This window comes from Myotis myotis, unplaced genomic scaffold (assembly GCF_014108235.1).
Source record: "Myotis myotis isolate mMyoMyo1 unplaced genomic scaffold, mMyoMyo1.p scaffold_m19_p_14, whole genome shotgun sequence".
NCBI lineage: Eukaryota > Metazoa > Chordata > Mammalia > Chiroptera > Vespertilionidae > Myotis > Myotis myotis.
The window spans coordinates 32,848,549-32,858,165 of record NW_023416318.1 but is presented as its reverse complement, the minus strand read 5'-3'; the positions used below and the strand labels follow the sequence as shown (position 1 = coordinate 32,858,165).

General features: G+C 41.9%; 1 protein-coding gene across 4 annotated transcripts in view; it reads left to right on the top strand.

The window, feature by feature from the left end:
• Window positions 1–2,329: 2,329 nt before the first annotated feature.
• The window catches only part of PLEKHH2 (pleckstrin homology, MyTH4 and FERM domain containing H2), a 76,913-nt gene continuing 69,625 nt past the window's right edge, over window positions 2,330–9,617 (top strand). For all 4 annotated transcript variants that reach the window (XR_004971854.1, XR_004971853.1, XM_036334720.1 and 1 more), the window contains exon 1: window positions 2,330–2,457. The gene's annotated coding sequence lies outside the window, so the exon portion shown is untranslated. The remainder of the gene's footprint in view (window positions 2,458–9,617) is intronic.

Sequence of the window (9,617 nt, the reverse complement as noted above, 5' to 3'; positions counted from 1 at the left end):
GAGAGCAATTTGACCTAGTTTTGTGAACCTGGGGAAGGATTACCCATAACATTCAGAATTCTCCCTCCCTCCCTCCCTTCCTCTCTCCCTCTCCTCTCTCTCTCTCTCTCTCTCTCTCTCTCTCTCTCTCTTCCCCCCTCCCTTCCTCTCTCCCTCTCTTCTCTCTCTCTCTCTTTCTCTCTCTCTCTCTCCCCCTCCCTCCCCTCTCCCTCTGCTCTCTCTCTCTCTCCCCTCCCTTCTCCCCTCCCTCCCTTCCTCCCTTCCTCCCCCAGATTGGCCTCTTCAGATCCCATTATGGGAAGTAAAATCTAATTAGACTTAAATTAACACTCATCTACTTGTATAATTCTCTGTGCTGGCTGCTGAGAAAGATGCAAAAGGAAGAAAATAAATTTCAAAGGTCTAATGGAGCAATAAAAGGCACTACAACAGGCAGAATGAGCTAAGTGCCAAGAGGAGTAAAAACCTAAGTGCTCAGGGAGCAGAAACAAGAGAGGAGGTGGGGGTGAGAAGCATGGCTGCATGGAGAAGATGATTTGACCTGTGTCTTAGAAGAGGATAGTTAGAACTTCTCAAGGCGAACATAGGCAATAGTAGATGCTAGGTGTACCAGTTAACAATATGGATACCGGTTAAAAATGAGAATTGACCCTTTACCAGTTAAAACAGCAGATTTTGTAATCAAAGAAAACACGGTAATTTCAAGAGACACATCAAAAGTGCTTTATTCAAAGTAATGTCCATCGCTAACTACACATTTCCCCCATCTTTCAGGTAATTTGTGGATACCGCCCCAATAGAACTTTTCTAGTGTTGAGGCAGACCTTCAGAGACCCAATTTTCCACTTCTTTATATGTTTTGAAGTGCTGCTCAGAAAGTGCATGTTCCATCGATCCGAACGTAATCTGAAGGAGCAAGGTCTGGTGAATGCAGCGGGTGGGTTAATACTTCCCAGGCAAGATCTTTTAACGTGTCTTTAACTGGTTTTGAAGTGTGTGATGGTGTGTCATCAGGAAGCAAAATTACTTTGCCGTTGTCTTCTGGCCCATTCTGGTGGTTTTACGATCAACGGTTTCATCTGGTTTTAGAAGCTCATAATACCACACCTTCCTGATCCCACCAAGCGATTTGGCCTTACAGTCGATGTTGATGGTTGACCTGGATCAACCCATGATTTTGTGCGTTTGGGATTCTCAAAATAAATCCACTTTTCATCGCCAGTCACAATTCGATGCAAAAAGACTTTCTTTCGTGCCATTGAAGCAACATTTTACTGATGACCTTTCCGTTTTCCATTTGTCTTTCGTTCAGTTGATGTGGCACCCATTTTCCTTCCTATAAAATCTTTCCCATTGCTTGTAAAGGATCGGAAATTGCTGAGCAACGTTTAATCTTTCTCCAAGTTGTTTTTGAGTTTGACACGCATCTTCACCCAATAATGCTTGTAATTGTTGGTCTTCAAACTTTTTTGGTTGACCTAGACGTTCTTTGTCTTTCACATTGAAATCATCACTTTTAAAGCGTTTAAACCAGCGTTCACAAGCATCTTGAGATGGAGCATGTTCACCATAAGCTTCCCGAAGTATACGATAACTTTCAGCAGCACTTTTCTTCAAAGTAAAGTAATGAATTAAAAGTCCCCACAAATGCCCTTTTATTTGGCACAGAATTCGACATTTTTAAGTGTAAAAATAGCTATGATGTTAATACCTTCAGAAAATTTGACATATGAAGTTTTGAAGCTTATTGTCAATACAACAAAATAGCATACATATCAAATTGCATATATATCAACATGTGTGTAACTCCAGCTGTTGCCACAAATCCACATTATTAACGGTACACCTAGTAAATGTTCCAAAAGGGCTTCTCTGGGGGTGGGGAGGTACACAACAGCTTAGCTGCGTGAAGAGCAGCTGTGAGAAATAAAGCTGAAAAAGTAGGATGGAGGCCTCCAATACGAAACCAGGGAATCTTGTTTTTGATGATTTAAGCAAAAGGAAGGCAATGAGGGTCTTTGGCAGGGGGTACTTCAAAACTTCAGGACGCTTAACCTGGCAAAAGGGTGAAGGATGGAGGGCCAAGAAGAGAGACGTCAGGCTGGGAGATCACACAGGTGGGCGCGGGGTCGAGGCAGAAGGAAAAGAAAGGGTGACGGTCCCCACAGGGTCTGAGCTCCAGGTGTGGCGAAGGCTAGGGGCACACACTCCAGGACAAAACTGCCTCCCGCTCCAGAGGCCGGGAGGAGTCCGAGGCAGAGCCACACCTCCAGGTGACGTCGGGCGCTCGGCCGCGACCTCCGATGGGCTACTCCGGCCGCCAGTCCCAGCAGGAGGCGTGCCCCGCCCCCGCCCGCTCCGGGCTCGGCGTGCGGCGGCCCCGGTGGAGAGCCCCTGGAGCCCCGCACCGGGCGCGGCTGGGACCTCGGGCGCGGCCACTGCGGACCCGTAACCGAGGTAGGCTGATGGGAAGGCCGGGGGGCCAAGAGGCGACCTCAGTGCTTCGGATGCGCGGGGATCCCCGCCCCCTGCAGAGCGCGCGTTCCCGGGGGGCTCGCCGGCCGGAGGATGGGGGCGGCGGGCGGGCACCCGGGGGCTGGGACCGGCTGGCGCAAGACTCGCCCCCGCGCCTCCCGCTTCCCCCTCCCCACGTCCCACCCTCCCCGCCTCGCTGCCCCCCAAGACTGGGTTCTCATCTGGGGGCGGTGGCTCCTAGCCCCCCGGTCTCCCGTGACGTTTTGTTTGCCAAAGTGGGGCCCGGGTTGGTGGCGTGGAGCCGGCGAACAGAGGGACGCGCCCGGAGCCCCGCGTCCCCGGCCCAGGGGCCCACGCAGTTAGGGATGCTGCGGCTCGGCCTCCGCTGGTGGGGAGCCCCACCGGGACCGCCGGGACGAAACTTCTCTGAACTAAAGAAGTGTTCTCTACACCTGGGGTTGCCAGGATATCAGCGTGCCCTGGGGTGCCCTACCACGCAACTGCGCTGGCCCCGAAGTCTTCAAACCACTTTAAAGAAAAGACGGAACATTGGAATCCTAGACTGCGATGTGCGAAACGCCGTGGAAGGAAAAGTTAAACCTTTTACGCTGTGCAAGTCCCAGGGCGGTGCTACCTGCAGGTCACTGCTTTCTTTGTGCAAATGCCCGTCGCACGGCTGGACCGCACAGCGGTGTGTGTTCCCCCAGGAGCTGTGGGGCGAGGAGCCCGGCTGGTCTGGGTCACAGGTTTTGCCCAAGTGGCGCTGGGTGCTGGTCCGGAGGCTCCTTAAACAAGGCATGCTTCAGTGTGGTCAAGAAAGACATCTTTTCTGCTTTAGAAAAAATAAAATAAAAATACACAGTTACCTGGCCAAGTTAAGCTGTGCCCTAAGAGGAGAGAATTAAAGAGTACCAGCGGCCACCCTGAGCTTCATCGGGGTCAGCCTACGTAGATGAATTGGTTCTTTTCTTTTTCTTTCCCTTTTGGGATTTGGAAGAGAAACAGGAAGTCAAAGATTCAGAGAAAAGAGCTTTCGCTCTGCAATTGTCAACAGTTAATTTTGTGTCCGTAAATATTTCCACAAGTCACCGGGGGCGTTTGGAAAGCCAAGGCATTTTCCTGTCCGCTGTAATGATGACTTTTATTTAGCAAGTGGGTACGGCTCCCAAAGCTATACAATTGGTTCTATAAAATCAGAGGTAATGGAAAAGGATGTCGGACACGGTTCAAAGTTAGAGTCTTTGCTCAAAATGATGCATTCACACGGCAGTTACTTCAGACTAACTGAAATTACAGAATGAAGTGAAGACATCAGGTGTCTAGACCTCAGGGCAGACTATTAGCCAACCAATCTAGTTTTGAAAAAAACAATTTTTTAAAATATGATCTTATTAATAGGGAATGCAGACGTTCAATGCCAACACTATGTTAAGGTTTTGCTACTTCATTGTAAAATAGGTCATTAGCATAACCGAAGATATGAATAGGCATGTTTAATGTAGCATTTATATATGGCCTCATTTTCATAGCAAAGTACTCTTCGAAAGATATATGTCTGATTCTTGTCATATTTGAGGTTAAGAATTACCTCTAAATTACTTGAGCTAATGGTGAAATTCTTGACAGGGATAACTGCAAACAATGGTTCATTGAGTGTGTAAATGTTGACCTAATATATATCCACTTAAACTGTTACTTTTTACTCATTTGTAAATACAGTATATGCTCTTTTTAAAATTGAGGTATAATTCACAAACCATTCAATTTACCCTTTTAAAGTATACAGTTCAGTGGTTTTTAGTAAATTCACAAGGCTGTGCAACCATCAGCACTTCAAATTCTAGAGCATTTTCTTTCCCTTTTTTATTGATTTCAGAGAGGAAAGGAGAGGGAGAGAGAGATAGAAACATCAATGCCTCCTGCATGTCCCCTACTGGGGATGGGGCCGAAACCCAGGCATGTGCCCTGACCCGGAATTGAACTGTGACCTCCTTCATAGGTTGATGCTCAACCACTGAGCCATGCTGGCTGGGCTAATTCTGGAGTGTTTTCATCACTCCAAAAAGAAACTGCAAATGGATCACTATTGCCCTTTCTTCACAGCCCTTGGCAACCACCAACCAACTTTCTGTCTCCTTCGATTTACCTATTTTATATAAATGGAATCACAATATGTGGCCTTTTGTGTCTGGCTTCTTACACTTGGAACTTAGGGTAATGTTTTCAAGGTTCATCCATTGTAGCATGCATTAATACTTTATTCCTTTTTTTGTAGTTGAATAATATCCATTCATCTGATTATGGACATTAGTTTGTTTCCACTTCTTGGCCCTTTGAATAATGGTGCTATGAACATTTGTGTACAAATTTTGGTGTGGTTTTATGTATTCAGTTATCTTGGGTATATACTTAGTATTGGAGTTTCTGTGTCAAATGGTAATTTTATGATAATAATTTTGAGGAAACGTTAAAACTATTTTCCAAAACAGCTATGCCATTTTTACATCGCCAGCAGCAATGTATGAGAGTTCTGCTTTCTCTACATCCTCATCAACACTGTTATTACATGTCTTTTTTTATTATAGCCATCCTGTTAGTATATTTTGGTATGTCATTGTGATTTTGATTTGTATTTTCCCTTATAGCTAATGATGCTAAGCATCTTTTCAAGTGCTTATTGGCCATTTGTATATATACTGTAGAGAAATATCTATATATAAATATATTCTTTGCCTACTTTTTAGTTGTTTTTGTTAAATTGTCAGAGTCCTTTATGTATTCTGAATACAAGTCCCGATCAGATGTATGATTTGCAAATATTTCTTCTGATTCTGTGGGTTATCTTTCACTTTCTTGATGGTGTCCCTTGAAGCACAAAAGTTTAAAATTTTTCTTAAGTCCAACTTATCTATTTTTCTTTAATTACTTATGCTTTACACATCATATCTAAGAAACTGTTGTCTATCCGGAATCACAAAGACTTATGCCCGTGCTTTCTTCTAAGAGTTTAGAACTTAGGCTCTTATATTTAGGTCTTTGATCCATTTTAAGTTAAATTGTGTATATGATATAAAGTGTGTGTGAGGGTCCAAATGTTTCTTTTGCATGTGGATATTCAGTTGTCTAGTACCATTTTTTTAAATTTATTTTTTTCATTACAGTTTAAATTCAATATTTTTCTATATTAGTTTCAGGTGTACAGCATAGTGGCTAAACAATTATATACCTTACAAAGTGTTCTCGTCGATATTTCCAGTACTCACTGGGCACAATATTTCCTATGCTGTACTTTACATCTCCATGACTATTGTCACTACCAATTTGTACTTCTCAATCTTTTTACCTTTTCCACCTAATCCTCAACCCTCCTCTAGCACCATTTTTTAAAAAGACTACTCTTTTCCCATTGAATGGTCTCGGCACCTTTGTCAAAACTCAATTGAATGTAAATGTGAGGTTTTATTTGTGTACTCTTGATTTTATTCCATTGATCTACATGTCTGTCTTTATGCCAATACCACATAGTCTTCATTACTGTAGCTTTATGGTAATTTTTGAAATTGGATCATGTGAGTCCTACAGCTTTTCAACATTGTTTTGGCTATTCTGGGTTCCCTGAATTTCCATATGAATTTTAGGATCAGCTTGTCAATTTCTGGAATTTTTGACAGGGATTTCATTGAATGTGTATATCCAATGGCAAGTATTGCCATCTTCACAATGTTAAGTCTTCCAATCTATGAATATGGGCTGTCTTTCATTTATTTAGGTCTTTTAAAATTTCTTTCAGTGATGTTTGGCAGTTTTCACAGCACAATCCTTGCACTTCTAATGTTAAATTTACTCTTACGTATTTAATTATTTGTGATGCTGTTGTAAATGGAATATATTCTTGATTTCATGTTTGGATTTTTCCTGGATAGTGTATAGAAAAGCAGTTGATTTTTGTATATTGATCTGGTACCTGAAACTTTACTGAACTCAAATAGTTCTAGTAGTTTTTTTTGGTGGGTTCCTTGGAATTTTCTATGTACAAGATCATGACATCTGAAAATAGAGGTAGTCTAGTTCTTCCTTTCCAGTCTGGATGCTTTCTATTTCATTTTCTTGCCCTGGCTAGAACCTTCAGTACAATGCTGTCTACAAGAGGTGAGAGTGGACATCCTTGTCTTATTTCTAATCTTAGGTGGATCAGTCATTTACTGTTAAGTATGATGTTAGCTGTGGGCTTTGCATAGATGCTCTTTATCAGGTTGGGGAAATTCCTTTCTATTACTACTGATTGAGCGTTGACCCATGAACTAGTAGGTCACCGTTTGATTCCTGGTCAGGGCACATGCCCAGGTTTCAGGCTTGATCCCCAATAGGGGGCATATAGGAGGCAGCCAATATCGATGATTCTCTCATCATTAATGTTTCTCTCTCTCTCCTTCTCCTGTCCTCTCTCTGAAATCAATTAAAAACAACTGGGCTGTTGATGTTTTTATCTTCTATTCCTTTCTATTACTAGTTTGTTGACATTTTAAAAAAATTTTTTAAAAAATATATTTCTTTATTGATTTCAGAGGGGAAGAGAGAAGGAGGGATAGAAACATCAATGATGAGAGAGGATCATTGATCGGTTGCCTCCTGCACACCCCCCCCCACTGGGGACCAAGCTCACAACCCAGGCATGTGCCCCTGGCCGGAATCGAACCTGGGACCCTTCAGTTCATAGGCTAACGTTTTATCCACTGAGCCAAGCTGGATAGGGCCTAGTTTGTTGACTTTTAAAAAATATGTTTTTAATTGATTTCAGAGAGAGGACAGGAGAAGGAGAGAGAGAGAAACATTAATGATGAGAGAATCATCGATATTGGCTGCCTCCTATATGCCCCCTATTGGGGATCAAGCCTGCAACCCAGGCATGTGCCCTGACCAGGAATCAAACGGTGACCTACTAGTTCATGGGTCAACGCTCAATCACTAAGCCACACTGACTGGGCTGTTGATGTTTTTATCATGAAAAGGTGTTGGATTTTGTTGAATGTTTTTCTGAATCTATCGAAATGATTATGTGTTCTTTGTCTTTTATTCTATTCATATGGTGCATTATATTGACTTATTTTCATTTGTTAAACATATGTTACTTTTTAACTCTAATAATTTTACAGTAAAACATAAACAAGTTATTTTAAATGTAGAGCAAAGGTTAACATGAAATACACTCTTCTTCTTGTTTTATAATAGTGTCCCTACATTTTTGTGCAATGATATGAATGGCTCAAGACTTAAAGATGTCTTTCCAGGACTGCTTTTTATTTTTAACTAGAAGCCCGGTGCACAAAAATTTGTGCACTCAAGGGGGTCCCTCAGCCCGGCCTGTGCCCTCTCGCAGTCTGGGACCCCTCGGGGGATCGGTCCTAAGCTGGCAGTCAGACATCCCTCTGGCAGCCCGGCAGCCCTAGGGGGATGTCCACTTTCCAGCAGGGAGCAGGCCTAAGCTGCAGTCAGACATCCTTAGCACTGCTGAGGAGGCGGGAGAGGCTCCTGCCACCACCTCTGTGCTGGCAGACGTCAGCCTGGCTTGTGGCTGAGCAGAGCTCCCCCTGTGGAAGCGCACTGACCACTAGGCGGCAGCTCCTGCATTGAGCCTCTGCTCCCTGGTGATCATTGTGTGTCATAGTGACCAGTCATTCCCAGTTGTTCTGCTGTTAGGGTCAATTTGCATATTACCCTTTTATTATATAGGATATTTCATCCACATTTTATTTCCTTGTCCACTCTAAAGCTAATGAAGAGAAAAATGAAGTAGCAGTAGAATTGAGAAAAAGTTTGTGATTGACAAACTGCATTATTTACTCCTACATTATTGATAGTAAATTTAATGTGGGTAGTGAAAAAGGTCATTAACTAGGCTAATATCTTTAGGGAAAAAACTCAGAAAACAATAGGGTGATGCTTCTATAAAAACAAAAGAAATGAAAAGAGAATTGTTTCCATTGTTGTGGTGCCCTTAATAAAGTTGTAGCTTCTGTAGGACAACTTTGCTTATATTTATTTGTAAATTATTGAGTGATATAAGTATTAATGTGAAAACTGATTTAAGCATAAAACAATATAAATATTTTTTCATTTTCACTCGAGGACAATTTTTATTGATTTTAGAGAGAGGAAGGGAGGGAGGAAGAGAGAGAGAGAGAGAGGGAGAGAGAAAAACATCCATCAGTTGCCTCCTATATGCCCGCCTCCCCACAACTGGGGATCAAACCTGCTACCTAGGTATGTGCCCTGACCAGGAATCAAACCTGCAACCTTTTGTATAAACCAACTGAGCCACGTGGCCAGAGCAAGCATAAAACAATAGTTATGCTAGGAAAATAATCTTTTGTGGGTTTGAAAACTGGTATAAGTTAGGGGTTATATTACACTAAATATTGGGGAAAATTTGGTTAATATGTGAGGGAGACATATTTTTGTAAAACAAAAGCGCAGAATAAGTACACCTTCAACTGCAGTTCTATCCTTGGGTTCTGAGAGTTTTGCTGTCACATATATTAAATGACAGGTTTGGTTTCTTCAGGAGATTCACTTCTAATGCAAATTTTGTCCGTTTATAGCAAGACCAATTCAGAAATATATTATTACCAGGCTATTTATTAAATGACCTGATAAAACATTAACAAACATTTCAGATTACTTTCATGAATCCCGGAGCCAGAAACAATCAGGCTTTCAAAATCAAGTACTATTTTTTGCTCTTTAGAATTTCAAAACCTTTGTCCTCCAAAAGGAAAGTTAATAAGAAACTGGTTCCAGATTTATTTGCTTAATGTAGGTGATTCTAAATTTTACATTTATATGTTTTCTCCTCTTGTACCGAATAAAAATTATGCAAACTTGTCCAGGGTTATAATACTTTGCCCAGTTAAATATGCCAAAGCATTTTTGGCTTGAAAAACAACCTGGACTTGGACAAATTTAGGGTGGTGATAATAATTATAATATACTAGTAAATCCAAGCCTTAGTTGTAGCACTGGTATAAAGCTTCTTTAGGTAATTCTGTCATGCTACCAATAGAATAAAACTGTAATAATTCTGTAAATTTAAGAGTGTGATAAAATTATGAGCTGGTAGATTTTAAAAATCTTATCTGTTGAGC